The 26,648-nt window shown below is 36.9% G+C and overlaps 1 pseudogene; it reads right to left on the bottom strand.

Moving 5' to 3' along the window:
* LOC100917294 overlaps positions 1 to 11,857 on the bottom strand; it is a 41,078-nt pseudogene extending 29,221 nt beyond the window's left edge.
* Between the last annotated feature and the right edge of the window lie 14,791 nt (positions 11,858 to 26,648).

Raw genomic sequence — 26,648 nt, 5'->3', positions numbered from 1 at the left:
ATAAACATTTTATCTTCAACTAATTAAATGATTTGCTCATAGTTTCATTATAATGTGGCATAGGTGACATTCAAACATACTTCTCATTGGATTTGAAGTTCACCGTTCTACAAGCTTTCCCCCGTCCAACAACCGAAGATTCTTTTCCCCTCTAATCAGCTCCCTACAAGCAAAACCTTTCTTCCAATCAACTTAAAAACTGCAAATACTGTTTTTCTTCATTCTGGTCAATGGAATAGTGAAAAGGAAGAACTGCAGGTTATTCTCTCAATTCTCATTTTAAATGTTTTTTTTAAATTTCTATTTATCATAAAAAACAGAATAGAAAAAAAGAAAAGCAGAAAAGAAAAACAAAGCAGAACATCATCATGTGCCCAGCAGAACATCAAGGGAGATTCAAAATATATAACAGTAAATTTCAAGGAGTATAAAATCAAAGTAAAATCCATAAAGGATTATATTCAGGAGTGTCCATCTTTTCTTTGCTTCCTTGTAGGTTGTTCTTTTGTTCTGTGCTGCACATTATTTTTTTTTACTTTATTCTTTTTCCCCCTTTCATCTCACCTACCTCCTCTGTAGAGGGCCCAAACTATGAAGAAGTATACTTGAAATAAGGATACATATAACAAGATGTTAACTCAGTGGAATTGATGAAATGATGGTTCTTTAGTATATATATACACACACTTAGTACTTATCATGGTGATGTAATGGTTCTCTAGTTCACACATACTCAGTATGCTCTAATGATGTAATTAAATAAATAGGGTATTTAAGGGCTGAGAGGACTGGAAATAAAACATTCCATTTTTGACCATCCTCCTGGTGGCTGTCCTGCCTTCATCACTTCTCCACTTAAAGACCAAGTTCCATCCAAGGACCTCCAGAAAGCTAGCCTGAACATTACACTCCCCCAAGCAGACTATAATGAAGCACGGATACAATTTATATATACATATATAGATATATACATATACACAAACCACCCTGGCCTCCCCCCTCATATATATACATATACATACACATTCACACCCATCTATAGACCCACACATACATGCATATATCATATATAGAGAGCAACATGCATATATATATATATATGTACACATACTCAGACACATACATATATGTATGCATTTATCCATATGTAAACATTCATCTAAAACAATATTAGTATGGCTGACATATAATATAGATTTTTCCCTTGATTAAATCTTTAAGTCTAACTTTGTCTAAAATGAATGATTAGTAGCCATATTTTTTTTCCTAAAACTTCGACTTTGATCCTTGTTATAGTGTTTGTATACATCTCTTCTTTTCTATCCCTAACTCTCCTACCTTAATTCTGCTTCTTAACTTGTTTTGCTATTACTTAATCTCCTTCCACCTATGGACCTATCACTTGTCTTCTTCTCCCATCCTTTACTTCTTCTTCCATTCATCCCTTTCCCCTTGTTTCTTTATGAATTTTGGAGGGTGCTATACCCTTCATCTGTAGCCATGCCTATTTAACCCATTCCTGATGTGAGTGGGTTTTCAGAACTATGAGCCCCATTCCCCCCCTAAAGTCTCTGTGTCTATTCTTCCTCTAAACTTTATTTGTATAAAAGCTTTCTTTTGAGCTACACAATTACCGATGCCAATCTTAAACATATTTCTATGTAAAAAACATAAACAACTTGTCCATGTTAAGTTGCTTGAAATTAATCTTGGATAGTGGTTCTTATATGGTAAATTTTCTTTGGAGTTCGAATTTGGTTGAAAGTCCTGAAAATCTGCAAATTCTTTGAAGGTCCATTTTTTTTTCATTCAATATTATGGATAATTTTTCTAGATATGATATTTTTGGTCACAGGCCTAATTCTTTTGATTGCCAGTGTATATAATTCTAGGACCTGCAGTCTTTTATTGTGGCTGCAGATAAATCTTGTATGATTCTAATAGTAGCTCCAGCATATTCAAACTCTTCTTTTCTAGTTTCTTGCAAAATTTTCTCTTTGATCTGGCAGTTTCAAAATGTGGCAATAATATTCCTGTATGTTTTCTACAAAGGATCTGTTTCAGGTGGTGATAGATGAATTTTTTTCTGTCCCTACTTTCCCCTCATGTTCTATCACTCCAGGGCAATTTTCTTAGATTATTCTTTTTTTTATTTTTAAAAGAGCACATTTTATTCACAACAATCTTCTCATGTGAGGAATACAAATATTGCTGTCTCCATTCTACAGATGAGGAAACTGAGGTTTCAGGGGTGATGGAACTATATCATGAAACTAGTAAATTTCAGAGCCAAGATGGAACCCAAGTCTTCCATCTCCAAATTCTTAGATTATTCTTGCATTGTTGTATCAAGGTTCTCTTTTTTTGGTCAAAGATTTCAGGTATTCTCTTCTTGATCCATTCTCCAGATCTGTTGTTTTTCTTATAAAGTGCTTCACATTCTCTTCTATTCTTTCATGCTTTTTTAAAAATAGCTTTTTTATATACAAAACATATGCATGGGTAATTTTTCAACACTGACCTTTGCAAAAACTTCTGTTTCAACTTTTCCCCTGCTTCCCTCTACCCCCTCCCCTAGATGGCAGGTAGTCCCATACATGTTAAAAATGTTTAAGTATATGTTAAATACAATATATGTATACATATTTATACACTTATCTTGTTGCACAATAAAAATCAGATTTAGAAAGAAGGTAAAAATAACCTGAGAAGAAAAAAAACAAAAATGCAAACAAACAGGAAGAGTGGAAATGTTATGTTGTGGTACATACTCATTTCCCAGTGTTCTTTCTCTGGGTGTAGCTGGTTCTGTTCATTACAGATCAATTGGAACTGATTTGGATCTTCTCATTGTTGAAGAGAGCCATGTCCATCAGAATTGATCATCATGTAGTATTGCTGTTGAAATGTACAATGATCTCCTAGTTCTGCTCATTTCACTTAGCATCAATTCATGTAAGTGTCTCCAGGCCTCTCTGTATTCATCCTGCTGGTCATTTCTTATAGAACAATAATATTCCATAACATTCATATGCCACAATTTATTCAGCCATTCTCCAATTGATGGGCATCCATTCAATTTCCAGTTTCTAGCCACTACGAAAAGGAATGCCACAAACCTTTTTTGCACATATGGGTCCCTTTCTCTTCTTTAAGATCTCGTTGGGATATAAGCCCAGTAGTAACACTGTTGGGTCAAAGGATATGCAGAGTTTAATAACTTTTTCAGCATAGTTCCAAATTGCTCTCCAGAATGGCTGGACGTATTCACAATTCCACCAACAATGCATCAGTGTCTCAGTTTTCCCACATCCCTTCCAACATTCGTCATTATCTTTTTCTGTCATCTTAGCCAATCTGACAGATATGTAGTGGTATCTCAGAGTTGTCTTAATTTACATTTCTCTGATCAATAATGATTTGGAACACCTTTTCATATGATTAGAAATTATTTCAATTTCTCCATCTGAAAATTCTGTTCATATCCTTTCACCATTTATCAATTGGAGAATGGCTTGATTTCTTACAAATTAGAGTCAATTCTCTCTATATATTTGGAGATGAGGCCTTTATCAGAACCTTTAACTGTAAAAATGTTTTCCCTGTTTATTGCTTTCCTTCTAATCCTGTCCACATTAGTTTTATTTGTACAAAAGCTTTTTAACTTAATATAATCAAATTTTTCTATTTCGTGATCAATAATGACATCTAGTTCTTCTTTGGTCACAAATTTCTTCCTCCTTCACAGGTCTGAGAGGTAAACTACCCAATCTTCTTCTAATTAATTTATAATCTCATTCTTTATGCCTAGATCATGAATCCATCTTGATCTTATCTTGGTATATGATGTTAAGTATAGGTCAATGTAGGCATTGTAGTATTAGTAGCCATACTAATTTCTAATTTTCCCAGCAACTTTTGTCAAATAATGAATTCTTAACCCAAAAGCTGGGGTCTTTGGGTTCAAACACTAGATTGCTATAGTTATTGACCATTTTGTCCTATAAACCTAACCTATTCCATTGATCAATTAGTCTATTTCTTAGATAGCAAAACTATAATAGTGGGAGATCTCAACCTTGTACTCTCAGAATTAGATAAATCAAATCACAAAATAAATAAGAAAGAAGTCAAAGAGGTAAATAGAATACTAGAAAAGTTAGATATGATAGACCTCTGGAGAAAACGAAATGGAGACAGAAAGGAGTACACTTTCTTTTCAGCAGTTCATGGAACCTATACAAAAATAGACCATATATTAGGACATAAAACACACAAACTCAAATGCAGTAAGGCAGAAATAATAAATGCATCCTTTTCAGACCACGATGCAATAAAAATTACACTCAACAAAAAGCCAGGGGAAAGTAGACCAAAAAATAATTGGAAACTAAATAATCTCATACTAAAGAATGATTGGGTGAAACAGCAAATCATAGACATAATTAATAACTTCGCCGAAGAAAATGACAATAATGAGACATCATATCAAAATGTGTGGGATGCAGCCAAAGCGGTAATAAGGGAAATTTCATATCTCTAGAGGCTTACTTGCATAAAGCAGAGAAAGAGAAGGTCAACGAATTGCGCTTACAACTAAATGCTAGAAAAGGAACAAATTAAAAACCCCCAGTCAAACACTAAACTTGAAATTCTAAAATAAAAGGAGAGATCAATAAAATTGAAAGTAAAAAAACTATTGAATTAATTAATAAAACTAAGAGTTGGTTCTATGAAAAAACCAACAAAATAGACAAACCCTTAGTAAATCTGATTAAAAAAAGGAAAGAAGAAAATCAAATTGTTAGTCTTAAAAATGAAAAGGGAGAACTCGCCACTAATGAAGAGGAAATTAGAGCAATAATTAGGAATTACTTTGCCCAACTTTATGGCAATAAATTCGACAACTTAAATGAAATGGAAGAATACCTTCAAAAATATAGCTTGCCCAGATTAACAGAGGAAGAAGTAAATATCCTAAACAGTCCCATCTTAGAAAAAGAAATAGAACAAGCTATTAACTAACTCCCTAAGAAAAAATCCCCAGGACAGATGGATTTACATGTGAATTCTACCAAACATTTAAAGAACAATTAACCCCAATGCTATATAAACTATTTGAAAAATAGGGACTGAAGGAGTCCTACCAAACTCCTTTTACGACACAGACATGGTACTGATACCTAAACCAGGTAGGCTGAAAACAGAGAAAGAAAATTATAGACCAATCTCTCTAATGAACATCGATGCTAAAATCTTAAATAAAATATTAGCAAAAAGATTACAGAAAATCATCCACAGGATAATACACTATGATCAAGTAGGATTTATACCAGGAATGCAGGGCTGGTTCAATATTAGGAAAACTATTAGCATAATTGACTATATCAATAAGCAAACTAACAAAAACCATATGATCATCTCAATAGATGCAGAAAAAGCATTTGATAAAATCCAACATCCATTCCTAATAAAAACACTTGAGAGTATAGGAATAAATGGACTTTTTCTTAAAATAGTCAGGAGCATATATTTAAACCATCAGTAAGCATCATATGCAATGGCGAAAACTGGAATCTTTCCCAGTAAGATCTGGAGTGAAGCAAGGTTGCCCACTGTCACCATTACTATTCAATATTGTATTAGAAACACTAGCCTCGGCAATAAGAGTCGAGAAAGAGATTAAAGGAATCAGAATAGGCAGTGAGAAACCAAACTATCATCTTTGCAGATGATATGATGGTATACTTAGAGAACCCTAGAGATTCTACAAAAAAGCTATTAGAAATAATCCATAACTTTAGCTAAAGTTGCAGGTTATAAAATAAATCCCATAAATCCCTCAGCATTTTATACATCACCAAGAAAATCCAACAGCAAGAGATACAAAGAAAATTCCATTCAGAATAACTAGTCGACAGCATAAAATATTTGGGAATCTATCTACCAAAGGAAAGTCAGGAATTATATGAGCTAAATTACAAAAAACTTTCCACGCAAATAAAGTCAGACTTAAACAATTGGAAAAATATCAAGTGCTCCTGGATAGGACAAGCAAATATAATAAAGATGACAATACTCCCTAAACTAATCTATTTATTTAGTGCTATACCAATCAGACTTCCAAGAAAATATTTTAATGATCTAGAAAAATAACAACAAAATTCATATGGAATAATAAAAGGTCAAGAATCTCAAAAGAATTAATGAAAAAAAAATCAAATGAAGGTGGCCTAGCTGTACCTGACCTAAAACCATATTATAAAGCAGCAGTCACCAAAACCATTTGGTATTGGCTAAGAAATAGATTAGTTGATCAGTGAAACAGGTTAGGTTCACCATACAGAATAGTCAACTATAGCAATTTAGTGTTTGACGAACCCAAAGATCCTCACTTTTGGGATAAGAATTCATTATTTGACAAAACTGCTGGATAACTGAAATTAGTATGGCAGAAATTAGGCATGGGCCCACACTTAACACCATATACCAAGATAAGATCAAAATGGGTCCATGATTTGAGACATAAAGAACAAGATTATAAACAAATTGGAGGAACATAGGATAGTTTATCTCTCGTAGACTTGTGGAAGAGGAAGAAATTTGTGACTAAAGATGAACTAGAGACCATTATTGATCACAAAATAGAAAATTTTGATTACATCAAATTAAAAAGCTTCTGTACAAACAAAACTAATGTAAACAAGATTAGAAGGAAGAACAAACTGGGAAAACATCTTCACAGTTAAAGGTTCTGATAAAGGCCTCATTTCCAAAATATATAGAGAGCTGACTTAATTTATAAGAAATCAAGCCATTCTCCAATTGATAAATGTCAAAGGATATGAACAGACGATTTTCAGATGATGAAATTAAAATCATTACCACTCATATGAAAGAGTGTTCCAAATCACTATTAATCAGAGAAATGCAAATTAAGACAACTCTGAGATACCACTACACACCTGTCAGATTGGCTAAGATGACAGGAAAAAATAATGATGAGTGTTGAGGGATGTGGGAAAACTGGTTACACTGATACATTGTTGGTGGAGCTGTGGAACGAATCCAACCATTCTGAGAGAGCAACCTGGAATTATGCCCAAAAAGTTATCAAACTGTGTATACCCTTTGACCCAGCAGTGTTTCTACTGGGCTTATACTAAGGAGATACTAAAGAAGGAAAGGACCTGTATATGCTTAAAATGTTTGTGCAGCCTCTGTTTGTAGTGGCTAGAAGCTGGAAACTGAGTGGCTGCCTATCAATTGAGAATGGTTGGGCAAATTGTGGTATATGAATGTTATGGAATATTATTGTTCTTAAGAAATACCAGCAGGATGAATACAGAGGGGCTTGAGAGAATTACATGAACTGATGCTAAGTGAAATGAGCAGAACTAAGAGATCATTATATCGTAACAACGATACTGTATGAAGATGTAATTTGATGGAAGTGGATTTCTTTGACAAAGAGACCTAATTCTGAGTTTCAATTGATCAATGATGGACAGAAGCAGCTACACCCAAAGAAAAAACACTGGGAAATGAATGTAAACTGTTTGCATTTTTGTTTTTCTTCCTGGTTACTTCTACCTTCTGAATCAATTCTCCTGTGCAACAAGAAAACTGTTTGGATCTGCACACATACATTGTATCTAGGATATACTAGGACATATTCAATATATATAGGACTGCTTGCCATCTAGGGAGGGTGGAGGTGGGAGGAAAAATCGGAACAGAAGTGAGTGCAAGGGATAATGTTGTAAAAAAAAAATTACCCAGGCATGGATTCTGTCAATAAAAAGTTACTATAATAAAAAAATAAAACACACACACACACACACACACACACACACACAAAAGATCAATTAGTCTACTTCTTAGCCAATAACAAATGGTTTTGGCAACCACTGCTTTCTAATAGAGTTTTAGATCAGGTCCAGCTAGGCCACCTTCATTTGATTTTTTTTTATTTGTTCCCTTGAAATCCTTGACTTTTTGTTCTTCCAGATGAATTTTATTATTATTTTTTCTAGGTCATTAAAATAGTTTCTTGGGAGTCTGATTGGTATAGCACTAAATAAATAGATTAGTTTAGGTAATGTTGTAATTCATATTATATTCGATCAACCTATCCAGGAGCATTTAATATATTTCCAGTTGTTTAGATATGACTTTATTTGTATGGAAAGTGTTTTGTAGTTTTGTTCAAATACTTCCTGACTTTCTCTTGGCAGAGAGATTCCCAAATATTTAATGCTATCGACAGTTATTTTAAATGGAATTTCTCTTTGTATTTCTTGCTGTTGGATTTTATTAGTGATATATACATATATATATATATATATATATATATATATATATTCTTTCATTCTTTATATTATTTTGTTATTTCGTGATCTCTTATAGCTTCACTGGCTTTGCTTTGTCCAATCCTAATTTTCAAAGTATTATTTTCAACTCTGTATTTCCTTTTCTAGTTGGATAACTTTTTTCCCTTAATCTTGTTTTTCTTGGATAGCTTTTATTTTCATTTTACTTTTCCCTCAGTGTCTCACATTTGATTTTTAAATTCTTTTTTGAGTTATTTAATAAATTATCTCTGGGCAAGAAGCTATTTAACTTTTGGGGTAAAAACTTTTTTTTTACTTCCATGTCCTCCTCTGAACATGAACCCTGGTCTTTCCTAGTTCCATAATAACTTTCTATGATTGGGCTCTTTCTTCTTTGCCAATTCATATTTTTTATGAGAATCATTACTGTAAGTACCTCTAATTGTGTGTATGTGTGTGTGTGTGAGGGGGGGAAATGGTGCCTCTAGCGTCACTTCAGCTCTTCCCTCTGACCTGGAAGCCCAAATTAAAAAGGTTCACCCTCCTACAAGTACCTACAGGCAGTAGTGTCCCTGCCCCATTGCTTTTGCACTATCAGTTTGTTGGTTCCTTCTCACCCAGGATTGTGTCCCTGAAGCATAGCTGGGCCTGGTATTCTAAATCAGCTGAGGTTCCCTCTGTCTTCCAGGACTCAGACTACCAACTCCATTTGCTGTCCTGCGAAACTCAGCTATCCCAGGGTTCATCCTTGCTGTTTCTGTAGAGATAGCCTGGAGGTGTTTGCATTTCATATTGATTAATGTTCATCCTGGGGTTGTTCTTCATATCTTTTTGGGTTGTGCCAGAGGAATTTCTCTTCTAGTCCAAGTTATCTTGATTTCTTACCAGTCTATGTTCACCCTGAGGCTCTGGAGAGCTTGAAATTTACTGACTTGATAAGAGTCGGGAGGCGCATTTAGGGTTTCTGTCACCTTCCCAGAATTCTCCCCTTATAGACAGTAATTTCTGCTCAATTGTTCAAAAAGAAAGGGAGATCAAAATACGCTATTTTCTCCCTAGGGCAGGCCCTAGTTTAGGCACTCTCAAATTTGAAGAGACTTCCTGGACTATCTTCCCTTTACCCAATAGTAGATACTACTATAGCTCAAACCCAAAAAGATGAGTGCCAAGGAAGGAAAAGGTTGAGGGGCTACATGTTGACTCCAAATTCAAAAGATGTTTGCACCACAGTGAGGAGAATTTACCATTCAGGGTGCTGAACCAAAAAGGACCCTGTAAGTTTCTCATGAGAACCTGAATTTAGCCTCACACACTAGCTAGATCAAAGTGAAACGCATGACTATAGAGGGATCTTGCCTATTTCTGTTCTTCTGCTTACTTGGGCATTATACCTGTGAGGTTCTTCTACAGATAAAATCAGTTTTGTTTCCCAAAAATACTGACCTGCAAAGGTCTCCTTAAGCCCCTTCTCATCACTGTATACATCCTAAGCCCATTCCCCTCATTGTATGCATCCTGTTACTGTCACTATTCTATACATCCCAAAACCATTCCTATCATTGTATACATACTGGTATTACTTCAGGCTGTGAGAAATATAATTTTTTGTATACTAGCTGCTTGATGACCTAACTGCATTCTTTTTGCTTCTGTATTACCTGCTTACTTTGCTATATAAAATGCTATTTGCCAATCACTCTGGACCAAATGATTTTTGAACATGGGTTGATTCGATTGGCTAGCCTAAACTCTCCACCATTAAAAGATTAAAAACCAATCTCTGTCGTGCTTCATTTTCTCTGGCATTACAAGTGGGGATAAGGGAGATTTCTCTGCAGTCAAGTTTCACAGACTGATACATTTTCTGCCTACATTAAAGGTCGGCCCTATAAAAAAGCTTCACTGTTGCCTATGTCAGGGTTCGTCTACTGCAAAAGCATTTCATTTCCCACGCAATGCCTGCTTCAGCAGTGAGCGTGGACCCCCTTGTGTTCTTACACCAGTGGGGACGGGCTGCCCTGAGCCATCCCCATCTTCCCCTCTGACATGGCCTATCAGAGCTGCAGGTCAGACTGGCAACTCTGAGAGATGCTTCCTATTTCTTGGCTCCCGTGAGAAGGGCTGGTTCAATTCTTTGTGCTTGCACCCCAGTGCCTGGGACACACGAGGCACTGGGGAAATGCTGATCCATGTGCAATGGGTGGGACTGGAAACCATTCTCTGCTGGGTGGCCCCTTTTCCTAAGGAGGATCAGCTCCTGGCCACCAGATGGCAGTAGAGCGTCACTGGCACTCAACAGATGCCCCCAAGCTCTCTGGTGGCAGGATGCTAAATCAGGAGCGGCCTTTCCATCAAGGAGCCAAACACTTCGAGAAGGACCAGGCCAAAACAAAGGCCTACGAGAATAATAAAGCTGACAATCACTTTCATCCCTATAGACCAGTGGTTCTCAAAGGGTGCTGCAGTGAGTCCTGGAGGGTCTCTGCAATCCTTTCAGAAGGGTCTACAAATGAAAATTACCTTTTCTATTTATGATAAATGTCCATCATGTAACCCCTAGAAACAAAAGCTCTTTGGACAGATTCTCAATCGTTTTAATACCGGAAAGATACTGAGAAAAAGAGTTTGAGAACCACTGCTATAGACTGTGAGGTCTGCAATGCCCTTTACCCCACAACAGTAGGGGTCATAGACTCTACTTACCACTGAGGGCTTTCTCCTTGCTGCCAGGGAACCTCAACCCTTGGAAAGTAGAGCTGTGAAAGGGAAGAAGGGCTGTCTTGAGTATTAGGGACCCAATGCATCTAACAGGCATTTATCAGTCTACCCACTTAGTGCCATGCTCTATACTGAAGCACAAATCCTTTGAACTTCACATTGTCCATCAGGTGAAATAAAGGCCATTGTGGTTTTAAGGTTGTTACACTTATTGGGAACTAGTCTGGTATTTTTTATTTATTTATTTTGGACCCCTAGACAGATGCCTAGGTTCTGATATTTCTTGGGGAACCATATGAAGAAGAAGGCTCCCCGTGAGGCAGAATTACCCAGAAGGAAGAACCAGTCTTGCCTCTCAGGTGTGGGACCTGGATAACCAGTTGCCCTTTCTGAGCTTCATTTACCTCACTTGGAATATGAGGGAGTGGACTCCCCAGCCCTGAGTCCTTTTAGCTTCAGCTCTAAGGTCCTCTGTTAAGCCTTCTCAAGGGCAGGCTGAAGCTGGCTCACTGAGGGGTGATTTTCTTTCACTATATTTATTCACTCAGAAAGATCAGACCCTTGAAATGTACCAATATCGACAGGTATTCCTCCTCTTTGTACAAGAGAGAGACTAAAAGCTCAGACTGCGTTGCTGGGTCTCTGGACTTCTTTCTCCACCATCACCAGCAACTTTCTCCCTGGAACATGCCTCACTCCTTCCTCTGGTTGATCAGCTCCTGCCTGCACTTCCACTTTAAGGAAGGGCCTAAGGCAACTTCATTTCCTCCTTCATTCTTCTCAGTCAGGACTTTCTTTTCCACCATGCTCCCACACCTTCTCCCTAACTCCTTCCCTCCTCTCTCTGTCCTCCTTACACCTTCTTCTGGGGTGCTGACTTTCCCCATTAAAATGTAAGCTCCTGGAGGGCAGGGACTTTGACTTCTATTCCCAGAGCTTAGACTGTGTCCACTCTCACAGATAGCATCTCATAAATGCTTCTTTGTGCCTCGACTGCATCTAGAACATGGAAAATAAGGCTCAGATTCTCTCCTTCCCAAGGGTCTTGTAGGATGAATGAAGCCTGAAAAGTGCTTTGTACACATGAAAGCCCTCGTGATTGCACAGCATGCCATGAACAGTTCAGAGACTGTCTTGGGAAGGGCAAGATTTCGGTTATGGATTCAGGCTGGCACCTGGCTAGGAGATGCCCTGGGATTTTGGATGGAATCATGATTGGCTCTTTGGTTACTTCTCCTGTCTCAAGTCTTGCAGCCCCAGCTGCTTTCTATATCGTCTTAGCTATGTGTCCCCTTCTGTATTCCTCCATCTCTGTCTATCCCTGGCTTTGCCCATTTCCCTCAGTATGCATAGAAGGCTTTATGAAGTACCTAAGTGCTCACACACGTATCTCCTGGGGCCCTAAGTAAGTACTCGTGTGCCTACCTGGCTGTCCAGAGCCAAGGGGGAAAGAAGCCCACCTCTGCTTATGGCTTAGAGAACATAACACAGTCTCCATACAGAACAGACATGAGGGTCAGCAACTCAGGAGTGGCAGTATCCTTGGAGACAGACCAGTCACCATGGCAACTAGTGGTCTGATCAGCCAAACAAGCTTCAGGCCTTATAAGAACAAAGACCCCCTCAGACAAGAGAGGTTTTTGTTAAATGCAGGGAGGGACTCAGCAGCAGGATAAAGAAGCCAAGGACGGGCACTTGGTTTAAGGACCCCTTCCCTGGCCCCCTCATCCCCTTCAACTACCTTTGGGGGGAGAATGGGATAGCGAATATTCACATTATGTGAGTTAGATCTGGAAGGGACGTTAGAATATAAAATGTCGCAACAACAAGGGGACTTTAGAGATCAACCAGCCCAACCCCTTCTTCTTAAACATGAGGAAACTGAGGCTTCAGGAGATTTTACTTCTAACGGTCATGGACGTTAGAATTTGAAGTCAAGCCTAATTCTCAAGCCATTTCTTCCTGCTGTCCCGGTCAATTTTTTTTTTTTTTAGGTTTGGAACTCAAACACACAAAAAAGAAAAAAAAAAGAGAATCCTAAGTGACATACAAAGCTTCCGTTATATATAGATTTTCCTATTTATTAAAGAAGTTGTGCAATTTGGGGGAGTACCTGGAATCCTTCACAAGAAATCTGAAGGAAATCTTCCCTGATTTCAGTGCATGGAGGGAGGAAAGGGTGCTGGATCTTACAATTTTAGGATATCAAAGCTGAAGAAAACATGGAGATCAATGACTATAATCCCATTATTTTCTTTCTATAAATGATTTTGCAGAAAATTATTTTTTTCTAAAATCCAAGCCAAACACTTGCACTGAATAAATTTTTATTAAAGTACAACTATACAAATGTTTTCTATTTCTATTCTATTTTGGATATTGCAATATTTTTTATTTTTTCTGGATGTGAAATTCAGAATAAAGCAAAATAAAATGTAAACATTTTTAATGAAGAATCATTTATTACAGGTTTTAATTGAGCTTCTTTTCTTATGAAAAACCTTTACAAGTCTCATTAAAATCAGGGGGGAAATTGCTGAAGCCCCCACTTATACCAGCTTATACCAGCTGGACAGAACCAATTGCGAAATTTTCAGTGTAACCATTTATACCACAAAAATTGACAATCAGTGCTTGACTTAATGTTTTGTTAATTGTCTACTCATAAGAAAGTGATGAAAAAATGTTAATCGTTTATATTTTGATTGCATTGAATTGGAAGGTTTTGTGAACTTATAACAAATATGGGCAAGATCAAAAGGAAAGCAGAAAATTTGGGAAATAATTCCTAGATAGTTTATCAGAAAAAGGTCTCATATCTAAAATACATAAAGTAATTTGTTAAATCTATAAGAATAAGAATCATTCCCCAATTGACCAATGGTCAAAGGATATGAACAGGTAGAATTCCAATGAAAAAATCAAAACAATTCATAGTCATATTAAAAAATGGTCTAAATCATTGATTACAAAAATTCTAATTAAAATAACTTTGAGATATTATTTTACATCTAGAAGATTGGCTAAAATGATAGAAGGGAAAAATGATAAATTTTAGAGAGAATATGGAAAAATTGGGACAGTACAAAGAATAATTAAGCTACCTAGGCTTTTTGACCCAGCAATACTAGCACTTGGTCTTTTTCCAAAAATAATTATGGAAAAGGGGAAAGAACCTATGTGATCTAAAGTATTTCTTTGTGATGGCAAAAATTTGGAGACTGCAGATCTACTCTTCAATTGGGGAATAGCTGTACGGGATGTAGTGTATGATTGTGATTAAACTGTACTGTGGTATAAGAAATGATGAGCTCAATAATTTTAGAAAAGATGGAAAACCTTGCACAAAATAATGAAAGTTGAAGTGAGGAGAACCAGGGGAATCTAGGATACAGTAACAGCAATATGTTTTAATAAGATTTTGAACAGATAAGTTATGTTGACTATTATAAAAAGCCAAATTAACAATGAAGGACATGTGAAGGAAGACAAAATTTTCATTTAGATAAAGATTTGATATGTAGAAGCAGATTTATAATAGTATGTATATACACACTATACACACACACACACACACACACATATATATATGTAATACACACATATTCCTATTTGTATCTAAAGTCTGTGATCTCTAGGGCAGGGGTGGAGAGCAGAGGGAAGAAAAAGGAAAGAAATTTACATGGCAATTTTGTTGTATATTTGAAAGAAACAGCAAGTGAATAGCAGATTTGCAGTTTCATAGGCAATCATCTTTTTATTGTACTATGTTATAGAAATGCTTATTTTATTCCATAAAATAAAATAAGACTTCAAAAAGATTAAATTTATTTTTAAAGTGTTTTATTTTCAAAACATATGTATAGATAGCTTTCAACATTCACCCTTTAAAACCTTGTGTTCCAATTTTTTTCTCCCTCTTTTCCCACTCCCATGCCAAATAATCTTATATATGTTAAATATGTCCAATTCTTCTATACATATTTCCACAATTATCATGCTGCACAAGAAAAAACAGATCAAAAAGGAAAAAATGAGAAAGAAAACAAAATGCAACCATATAACAACAAAAAGAGTGAAAATACTATGTTATGTTCTCCATACTTTCCTCTCTTCATACTGATGGCTTTTTACATCTCAATAGTCTTGAAATTTCCTAGAATCACCTCATTGCAGAAAAGAGCCAAGTCCAGGTTATCCCGCATCCTCTCAAACATTCATTATATTTTTCTGTCATCTTAGCCAATCTGAGAGGTATATCATGGTACCACAGTGTTGTCTTAGTTGGCATTTTCTGATCAATAATAATTTAGAACATTTTTTCATATGATTATATATGCTTTAATTTCATCATCTGAAAATTTTCTATGTCATTTGACCTTTTATCAATTAGCGAATGGCTTGGATTCTTATAAATTTGAGTCAGTTCTCTATATATTTTAGAAATGAAGCCTTCACTAGAAACCTTGAATGTAAAAATTTTTTCCCAGTTTATTGCTCCCCTTCTAATCTTGTCTGCATTGGTTTTGTTTGTACAAAAACTTTTTAATTAATATAATCAAAATTAAGTATTCTGTATTCCATAATGTACTCTTGTTCTTCTTTGGCAACAAATTCCTTCCTTCTTCACAGATCTGAGAGGTAGACTATCCTTTGCTCTTCTAATTTACTTACAACTTCATTCTTTATGTCTAAATGATCAACCCATTTCAACCATATCTTCATATATGGTAGTTAGCTATGGGTCAATGCATAGTTTCTGTTACACTAATTTCCAATTTTCCCAACAATATCAGTCAGATAGTGAGTTTTTATGTCAGAAGCTGGAGTCTTTGTGTTTATCAAAGACCAGATTGCTATAGTCATTGGCTATTATATTTTGTGAACCTAACCTATTTCACTGATTCACTACACTTTTTCTTAGCCAGTACCAAATGCTTTTGCTTTATAATATAGTTTTAGGTCTGGTAGAGATCTCTAATTTAATTTCTTGGGACTTTGATTGGGACGGTACTGAATAAGTAGATTAATTTAGGTAGCATTGTCATTTTTATTATATTTGCTTGACCAACCTATGAGCACGTGATAATTTTCCAAAGATTAGATCTGATTGTATTTGGGTGAAACGTGTTTTGTAATTGTATTCAAATAGCTCCTGACTTTGCCTTGGCAGGTAAATTCCCAAATGTTTTATAGTATCAACAGTTATTTCACATGGAATTTCTCTTTGTACCTCTTGCTGTTGGACTTTGTGGATAATATATAAAAATGCTGATGATTTGTGAATTTTATTTTGTATCCTGCAACTTTGCTTAACTTGTGAATTGTTTCTAGTATTTTTTTAGTTGGTTGTCTAGGGTTCTCTAAGTATACCATCATATCATCTGCAAAGAGTGATGATTTGGTTTCCACATTACCTACTCTAATTCCTTTCATCTCTTTTGCTTCTCTTATTGCCAAAGCTAACATCTCTAATACAATATGGAACAGTAACTGTGATAGTGGGATACTTTGTTTTATCCCTGATGTTTTGGGGAATAGTTCTACTTTGTTCCCATTACATATGATGCTTGCTGGTAATTTTAAATAGATGCTATTGATTATTCTAAGATAAATTACATTTAGTGCTATACTCTATAGTGTTTTTAATAGGAATGGTGTTGGATTTTGTCAGATACTTTTACTTCATCTATTGAGATAATTATATGATTTGTGTTAGTTTAGTTAATGATATAGTCAATTATGCTAAGAGGTTTCTTAATATTGAACCAACCCTGCATTCCTGGTATGAATCCTACCTGATCATGGTGTATTACCTTGAGGATAACTTGCTGTAATCTCTGCTAATATTTTGTTTAGGATTTTTGCATCAATATTTGTTAGGGAAATTGGTGTACAACTTTCTTTTTCTGTCTTGACCCTACCTGGCTTAGGTATAAGCGCCATATCTTTGTCATAAAAGAAATTTGATAAAGCACCTTCTTTCCTTATTTTTACAAATAATGTGTATAGTATTGGAATTCATTGTTCTTTAATTATTTGGTACAATTCACATGTAAATCCATCTGGCCCTTGAGATTTTGTCTTAGGGAGTTGATTACTATCTTGTTCAATTTCTTTTTCTAAAATGGGACTATTTAAGTAATTTGTTTCCTCCTCTGTTAATCTGGGCAATCTATATTTTTATAAGTATTCATCCATTTCACATAGTTTATCATATTTATTGGCATATGCTTAAGCAAAATAGCTCCTAATTATTGATCTAATTTCCTCTTCATTGGTGGAAAGTTCACCATTTCAATTTTGATACTAACAATTTGATTTTCTTCTTTCCTTTTGACAATCAAATTAAGTAAAGGTTTATCTAGTTTGTTGAATTTTTTTCATAAAACCAACTCTTAGTTTTGCTTACTAGTTCAATAATCTTCTTACTTTCAATTTTATTAATCTCCTTTTTAATTTTCAGAATTTAAAATTTGATATTTAATTTGGGGTTTTTACTTTGTTCTTTTTCTACCTTACTTAGCTGCATGCCAATTCATTGAACTTCTCTATCTCTATTTTATGCGAGTAAGCATCTAGTGACGTAAAATTTCTCCAAAAAAGTGCTTTGGCTGCATCCCGTAAATATTGGTATGTCATCTCATTATTGTCATTCTCTTGGGTGAAATTATCGATTGCTTCTGTGGTTTATTTGTTTCACCATCTCATTCTTTAGGATTAGATTATTTCATTTCCTAGGTCCATAGCCCTTTTTTACATGTAATTTTTATTGCATCATGATCTGAAAAGAATGCAGTTACTATTTCTGCCTTTCTGTATTTGACTGTGAAGTTTTTATGCCCTGATATGATCAATTTTGTGTAGGTTCCATGTACAGCTGAGAAAAGGTATATTCCTTTCTATCCCCTTTCAATTTTCCCCAAAAGTCTATCAGACAAATCTTTTCTAAAATTCTATTCACCTCCTTAATAGTTTTCTTATTTATTTTATGGTTAGATTTGTCCATTTCTGACAGAGGGAGGCTGAGATCCCCCACTTGTATAGTTTTGCTGTCTATTTCTTGTTGAAACTCACTTAACTTCTCCTCTAGGAATCTGGATGCTATGCTACCTGGTGCATATGTTTAGTATTGATATTACTTCATTCATTATCTATGCTACCCTTCAGTAAGATATAGTTTCCTTCCTTTTCTCTTTTAATTAGATCTATTTTTGCTTAATCTGAGATGAAGAACACTACCCCTGCTTTTTTTTTTTACTTCAGCTGAAGCATAATAAGATTCCATTCTAGCCTTTTAACTTTAAATACATAACTTTCTGGGTCAAATGTGTTTCTTGTAAACAACATGTTGTAGGATTCTGGCTTTTCAGGATGGGCATTTTAAATGAAAAAGTTTACAGATATATCACCAAACATAGACAGCCTTTCTATAAGATATGGCAATGCTTTATATCTGGCAATCATTCAGAGATCTCTCTAACCTACCAGTGAACGCTTCTTTACTTTACTTTTACCTAAAGGAAAGCTCTAACCTCAAGGAAACAACAAATGCCAAAGCAGACCTTCATAAAATTGCCTGAATGTTTTCTATTCTGTAATAGACTTCACCTTTTCTTTTGCTAATCCTTGTAATTAAACAAATCATAGCTATTCATGTTCATAATACAATGCCTTAAGCATCTCTGTAAGACTCCAGATTTCAGAGCAGGAGCCTTAGAAGAAATTATACATCTGGTTAAAACATATTCATAATTACAATAATTCCCATAGTCATAGAACTTTCACAGTTCTGAAATACTGGCTTCAAAATAATTTTGTAAATCAATGTAAATAGCATTTTCCTTTCATCAAATAAGAGCAAACCGGACCCCTGAGTAGGAAGGTGATTTGTCCAAGAACATGTTCAAAATGAAGGAGACAGAGAAAATGTGAATTCATGGAACAATGAGTAAAAAATAAGTGAAAAGAACTAAAATGAAGTTAAAATATAAGTATATACTACCATAAACACCTGACCCGCCACTACAAGGTCTGTATCCCAAAGAGATCATAAAAATGGAAAAGGACAACAATATAAAAGGTTTATGGCAGCTCTTTTTGTGGTGGCAAAGAACTGGAATCTGAGGAGATGCCCATCATTTGGGAAATGGCTGAACAAATTATGGAATATGCATAATGGAATATGATTGTGTTATAGCAAATGATAAGCAGGCAAATTTTAGAAAAGCCTGGAATGACTTACATGAGCTGATGTTGAGTGAAGTGAGCAGAACCAGGAGAACATTGTCCTTGTATTGCTGGCCCCATAGCTGAATCATGAGGCTGAGGAACAGAACCCTGATGACAGCAGCACCACACCCTCCTAACCAGCTTACCTCAATATCTCCTGATACCTGGAATCAGCAAAAACAAGGGTTATCATTTTGGCCCCCAAAACACTGCAGGCTGTCAGAACCACCATGGAAACCTAGTACCATCATCTAAATACAATGGTAAGTCTATGTACGCCCAAATCCCTACCCCATCCCTCTTCACTTTTTATTCTGAGCAAGTTTCCCTCTTGGGAGACCCGGTCATACTGAATCAGAAAAGTTCCTGTAGGGGAAATGGAACATTTACTTCTTCTTGATTATGTGCTGCAACTTCTTGAAATACACAAAATCATAAAAAACGCCTATTTTTGTCAGTAAAATCAATATTTTTATATTAATCAATTGATCAAAGAACAATGATTAAGTTCCTTTATGACAATCACAGTGCTGAGTGCTGAAAATTAAAAAGATGTAAAAGACAATCAAGTGAGCTATTCAAGTAGCTCACAATCTAAGAAATGAGAGGAAGGAGAAAAAGCAAGAGACAAGCAGACAAGAGACAGACAGAAATAGACATATACGGGGAGACAGAGAGACAGACAGAGACAGAGAGACAGAGACTGAGAGACACACAGAGAGAAAATCAAGGATGAGATAAATTCATATAGAAGCTAGCTGGAGAGCAATATGTATGAAAAGGCATACAAACCAGTTCTGGATGCAAGAACTGAGTCAGGAAGAGGAAGAGTCATGATACCCATCATTCTATTCCAGGAGTCTGATGACCTAAACGGGTGCACATAAGTTTGTCCACAATCCTGAAATCTTGAATTTTCTAAGAAAATATCTGAATGTTAAGGAATATTCTATAGATCAGAAGAATTTTCATGGCTATAATTCACCTTTTACATGCCACATTCAACCTTTACCAGCCTCCTGGGAGGGTTCTCACTTTAACTTCTAGATAAAAAGTCAAACTATTATGATGTTCATTGCCCAGGTGAAGGTACAGAAACCCAGAAAACAGAACTGTCTTGCCTGGAAAGAATGTTGTTTTGGGGATGGCCAGGGGGCTAAGGCCGGGTCACACAGCCAGATGATGCTTCATTTCATGCCTATCTCATCACTCACCCTCCTAATGTAATGCCGGAGAAACTGAGGCAGGAGAGAGATTAGAGAGCTTTTTAATATTTTATTAATTGGAGAGTATAATTGACTGGACAGGACTCTCATCTCAAATTATCCAGTCAGACAGAGATAAAGATGTACTGGGACCAAGGAATTCATGTTGGTCCCAGGGCTGGAGGAGACTGTCATCTCAAAGAATCCAGCATGCTGCATGCAGCAGCCAGCCTCCAGCAATGAATGGGAGAAACCCAACTTCTTAAATACCTTTTAGAAACCAAAAAGGGGTAAGAAGCACGGGAAAATTTCTGTCAGGATGAGGGGAGACCATAAATCCTAAAAACCCAGAGACGGGATGTCTGAATACACAGAGATAAAGATATCAGTGAAGTATCCTGGAACATTTTAGAGGGATATTGTAAATTCTTGAGGACAGAAAGAGTCAGGAGGTCTACTCTCTTCTTTTTCTTGCTAACAATGTATAATCTTAGAGTAAATGGTCCTTAGTCTTAATGGACCAGAAGGGGGGTTTACAACTAAGGGGGAATAGTTAGGGAGACTGAGATAAGGGAAACTCATAGAACAGTTCAAAAGAGACTGTGGCATAACACTGACTCCAGAGAGGACTTAATCCTTGTAGTTTGGGGATCTCTCCCCACCCATCACCTTGAGCTGCCCTCCTTGGTGGATGAGCACAAATTCACTTAGACCACTGTAGCTGACCAGCCCCACCCCAAGCCATGTTCCTCCTGCTGTCACCCTGCAAATTCCACTTGTTCATTGTGACTCAGAGGAAAGGTCCTTGCTTTTGGGCTTCAATCAATAAATCAATAAACATTTATTAAACACCTCCTATGTACCAAGCATTGGCCTAAGCACTGGGACGACAGGGCAACAAGCATGGCATCCTACTCAGGTCCTTCCTTGATACACTTTCCCTTCTCTGTCCTGGTTGAATGAAGACCTGCCATCTTTTATGGTCATTGAAGGAACTGAATTACTTTTTCAGAGTCTCTGTAAACCCAGTAATCCCTAACCTAGGACTGGTCCCAAACACAAAGGAGCATGCTTTCAATGGCCACCTCCCACCTTTTCTTTCTGAAGTGATTCTACAGAAGCCATGTCTGCTGCTAATTGAAGGGAGATGTGACAAAGTCTCTACAGCAAGGAAGAAGTCAACATAGGTCTTAGGAAGCCATAGGTCACTTGGTGGACCTCTCCTTTCTGGGAATGTGGATGCTTGTGGGGGAGGAGGACTAAGGGGGTACTTTAAAGATGAATTTGCTCCTCCTGTGTCAATTCATCCTGATTTTATTTTATTCTAATTCTCTTTTTGTTGTTCTGTAGAATGGAGGGCAGGGGAATGCTGGCAAAGGCAAAGTCTTGGAGGAGGACAGAATCTCAAAATGGACTCTCTGCTGCAGCCCCTCCCTTCTGGCTCTGAGACCCTGCAGAGGAATAATTGTGTTGTTGAAAGCTGCATCAGCTGGGCCCCATCTCTGGTTGTCATGGCGATTTGTCTGTTACCAAGGAAATCTGATATCTTGAGTTAGTCACTCTCTGCAGAGACTTGACCTCTCTCAAACATACTGATTTGAGAGAATTTAATTATGGGGAATTAATCTACACTTGTGAAATCATAGGAAATGGGGGAAAAATAAAGCATTTGTGAGTGTCTCAGCTAAAACCTCACCTTCTGAAAAAAAGCCTTTCTCAGTTCCCCTTAATGTTTAATGGCTTCATTTTGTAACTGTATTCCAATTTATCCTACATCTAGATCTTGTTTGTACATAGCTGTTTGCATGTTGTCTCCCCCATTGATCAGGTGGGTCTCATAGCACCCTCATAGCAGTGCCATTAGTGGGTCTGTATCCCAAAGAAAACATAAAAGAAGGAAAAGGACCCACATGTGCGAAAATGTTTGTGGCATCTCTTTTAGTGGCAGCAAAAAATTGTAAACTGAGTGCATGTCCATCAATTCAAGGATGGCCAAATAAGTTATGGTATATGAAAATAATGGAATATTATTGATGAACAGGCTGATTTTAGAAAGGTCTGGTAAGATTTACATGAATTGATGCTGAGCAAAGTAAACAGAGACAGGAAAAAATTGCACATGACCACCAACAAGCTTGTGCAATGATTGACTATAAGATTTGGTTCTTCTGAGAAGTTAAGTGATCTAAGGCAATCCCAATAAAATATGGATGGAAAATACCATCAGCATCCAGAAAGAGAACTATGGAGTCTGAATGTAAATCCACACATGCTATATTCACTTTTTTTCTTGTCAGTTTTTTATTTTAATTCTGATTTTTCTTTCCCAATATGATTTATATGGAAATATATAAAAAACAAATGGACATGTATAAGCAAAAAAATATTGTTTTACATGGAACTAGGGGAAATGAAATTTTTTCAAAAGGGTAAAAGAATATTCCCTGTGTCTAAGAAATCATTTACATCATAAAAAGGTGAATTCATTTCTGACCTGCACCTGACTAGATGATTTCAAATTATTCAAGAAATGGATCATGCATTTTAAATAAATTAGAGAAAGAACTAAAAATTTGAAAATAATAGTATTATTTTATAAGAAATAATGAATAGGCAGATTTATGAAATGCCTAGAGGGACTTGAGCAGAACCAGGAGAACATTATACACAGTTACAGCAAGATTGTGTTATGATCAAATAGCTCTTCTAAGTAAGGTGATGATCCAAGACTATTTCAATAAACTAGGGAAGGAAAGAGCCATTCGTATTCAGAGAGAGAACTATGGAGATTGAATGTGGATTGAATTTTCAGTTTTTGTTTGTTTGCTTGCTTTTTTTTTCTTAGGCTTTTTTCTCTTTTGGTCACATTTTTTTGCACAACATAAGAAATAATGAAATATGTTTAAAAGGATCAGACATGTTTAACCTGTAGCAGATTGCACACTGTTTTGAGGATGATTGAGATAAGGGAAAGAGGGGCAAAAATTAGAACAGAACATCTTACAAAAATGAATATTGAAAACTATCTTTAAATAAATAAATACCTGGATAAAAAACTGAAAAAAAAACAATTTAGTAGTGTTATTGGTATGAATTATCTTCCCCAGTCAGGAAAAAGCCCAAATCCTATTTGAATAGAATAATGTGAAGTTCGAGTCTATTGTTAATTCATTCATCATGTATTCAATCTAGTTAGCATTTTTAAAGACATTTACAAGAACCATTGAGGTACTAATTAGCATCCCATTTAGATAGGTCTGGGACCTGGCCTTTCTGATTCATTCCATCTAGCTCCTCAACCCCTCCCTCTGAGCTACCAAATTCTTCCCTGGTTTCCCTTAGAAACCCCTAAGGTTTTATTTCCCCTATAAAAGATGTGCCCACTTTGCTAAGTCATTTTTAGGACAGCCTGCTATGAGGGTCAGCTAGTAAGAATTTAGAGCTGGATTTTCACTCAGATATTCCCAACTCCAGGTCCATCAATTTATCCATTTCATCATCCACCTGATCAATGGGGGAGACAACATGCAAACAGCTATGTACAAACAAGATCTAGATGCAGGATAAATTGGAATACAGTTACAAAATGAAGCCATTAAACATTAAGGGGAACTGAGAAAGGCTTTTTTTCAGAAGGTGAGGTTTTAGCTGAGACACTCACAAATGCTTTATTTTCCCCCCTTTCCTATGATTTCACAAGTGTAGATTAATTCCCCATAATTAAATTCTCTCAAATCAGTATGTTTGAGAGAGGTCAAGTCTCTGCAGAGAGTGACTAACTCAAGATATCAGATTTCCTTGGTAACAGACAAGTCGCCATGACAACCAGAGATGGGGCCCAGCTGATGCAGTTTTCAACAACACAATTGTTCCTCTGCAGGGTCTCAGAGCCAGAAGGGAGGGGCTGCAGCAGAGAGTCCATTTTGAGATTCTGTCCTCCTCCAAGACTTTGCCTTTGCCAGCATACCCCTGCCCTCCATTCCTACAGGACAAAAAAAAGAGAATTAGAATAAAGTAAAATCAGGATGAATTGACACAGGAGGAGCACATTCATCTTTAAAGTACCCCCTTAGCCCTCCTCCCCCACAAGCATCCACATTCCCAGAAAGGAGAGGTCCACCAAGTGACCTATGGCTTCCTAAGACCTATTTGACTTCTTCCTTGCTGTAGAGACTTTGTCACATCTCCCTTCAATTAGCAGCAGACATGGCTTCTGTAGAATCACTTCAGAAAAAAAAGGTGGGAGGTGGCCATTGAAAGCATGCTCCTTTGTGTTTGGGACCAGTCCTAGGTTAGGGATTACTGGGTTTACAGAGACTCTGAAAAAGTAATTCAGTTCCTTCAATGACCATAAAAGATGGCAGATCTTCATTCAACCAGGACAGAGAAGGGAAAGTGTATCAAGGAAGGACCTGAGTAGGATGCCATGCTTGTTGCTCTGTCGTCCCGGTGCTTAGGCCAATGCTTGGTACATAGGAGGTGTTTAATAAATGTTTATTGATTTATTGATTGAAGCCCAAAAGCAAGGACCTTTCCTCTGAGTCACAATGAACAAGTGGAATTTGCAGGGTGACAGCAGGAGGAACATGGCTTGGGGTGGGGCTGGCCAGCTACAGTGGTCTCAGTGAATTTGTGCTCATCCACCAAGGAGGGCAGCTCAAGGTGATGGGTGGGGAGAGATCCCTAAGCTACAAGGATTAAGTCCTCTCTGGAGGTCAGGAGGGTGAGTGATGAGATAGGCATGAAATGAAGCTTCATCTGGCTGTGTGACCCGGCCTTAGCCCCCTGGCCATCCCCAAAACAACATTCTTTCCAGGCAAGACAGTTCTGTTTTCTGGGTCTCTGTTCCTTCACCTGGGCAATGAACATCATAATAGTTTGACTTTTTATCTAGGAGTTAGGGTGAGAACCCTCCCAGGAGGCTAGTAAAGGTTGAATGTGGCATGTAAAAGGTGAATTATTGCCATGAAAATTCTTCTGATCTATAGAATATTCCTTAACATTCCGATATTTTCTTAGAAAATTCAAGATTTCAGGATTGTGGACAAACTTATGTGCACCTGGTTAGGTCATCAGACTCCTGGAATAGAATGATGGGTATCATGACTCTTCCTCTTCCTGACTCAGTTCTTGCATCCAGAACTGGTTTGTATGCTTTTTCATACATATTGCTCTCCAGCTAGCTTCTATATGAATTTATCTCATCCTTGGTTTTCTCTCTGTGTGTCTCTAGGTCTCTGTCTCTCTGTCTCTGTCTCTCTCTGTCTCCCTGTATGTGTCTATTTCTGTCTGTTTCTTGTCTGCTTGTCTCTTGCTTTTTTTCCTTCCTCTCATCTGTTAGATTGTGAGCTACTTGAATAGCTCACTTGACTGTCTTTTAAATTTTTAAAATTTTCCGCACTCAGCACTGTGCCCGTCAAGAAGGAACTTAATCAATGGTTTTTGATTGATTGATTAATATAAAAATATTGATTTTACTGACAAAAATAGGTGTATTTTATGATTCTGTGGATTTCAAGAAGTCGCAGCACATAATCAAGAAGAAGTAAATGTTTCATTTCCTCTATAAGAACCTTTCTGATTCAGTACAGTCCAGGCCTACCAGGAGGGAAAGCTACTCAGAATAAAAAGGGAAAAGGGATGGGGTAGGGATTTGGGGGTACATAGTCCTACCATTCTATTTAGATGATGGCATTAGGCTTCCATGGAGGTTCTGACAGCCAGCAGTGTTTTGGGGACCAAAATGAAGACTCTTGATTTTGCTGATGCCAGGTATCAGGAGATATAGATGTAAGCTGGTTAGGATGGTGTGGAGCTGCTATCATCAGGGTTTCTGTTCTTCAGCCTCATGGCCAGATGACTCAGCTATGGGGCCAGCAATACAAGGACAATATTCTCCTGGTTCTGCTCACTTCACTCAGCATTAGTTCATGTAAGTTATTCCAGGCTTTTCTAAAATCTGCCTGCTCCTGTGGCTTCTTCCCAAGGCAGTTGCACTTCCACTACCCGGGCTCTTCCCAGGGTGATAGCACTTCTGCTGTGCGGGGCTCTTCTCAGGGCAGTCACACTTCCCCAGCTTGACTGCTCTTTGTAGCCTGTTCACAGTACAGCTACTGTCCATCTATCTATCCCTATTCTGTAGAGGAAGCTGACAACCTCC

Source organism: Sarcophilus harrisii, chromosome X (assembly GCF_902635505.1).
Source record: "Sarcophilus harrisii chromosome X, mSarHar1.11, whole genome shotgun sequence".
NCBI lineage: Eukaryota > Metazoa > Chordata > Mammalia > Dasyuromorphia > Dasyuridae > Sarcophilus > Sarcophilus harrisii.
The sequence above is the reverse complement of the archived record's forward strand: the minus strand, read 5'-3'. Positions and strand labels throughout refer to the sequence as shown.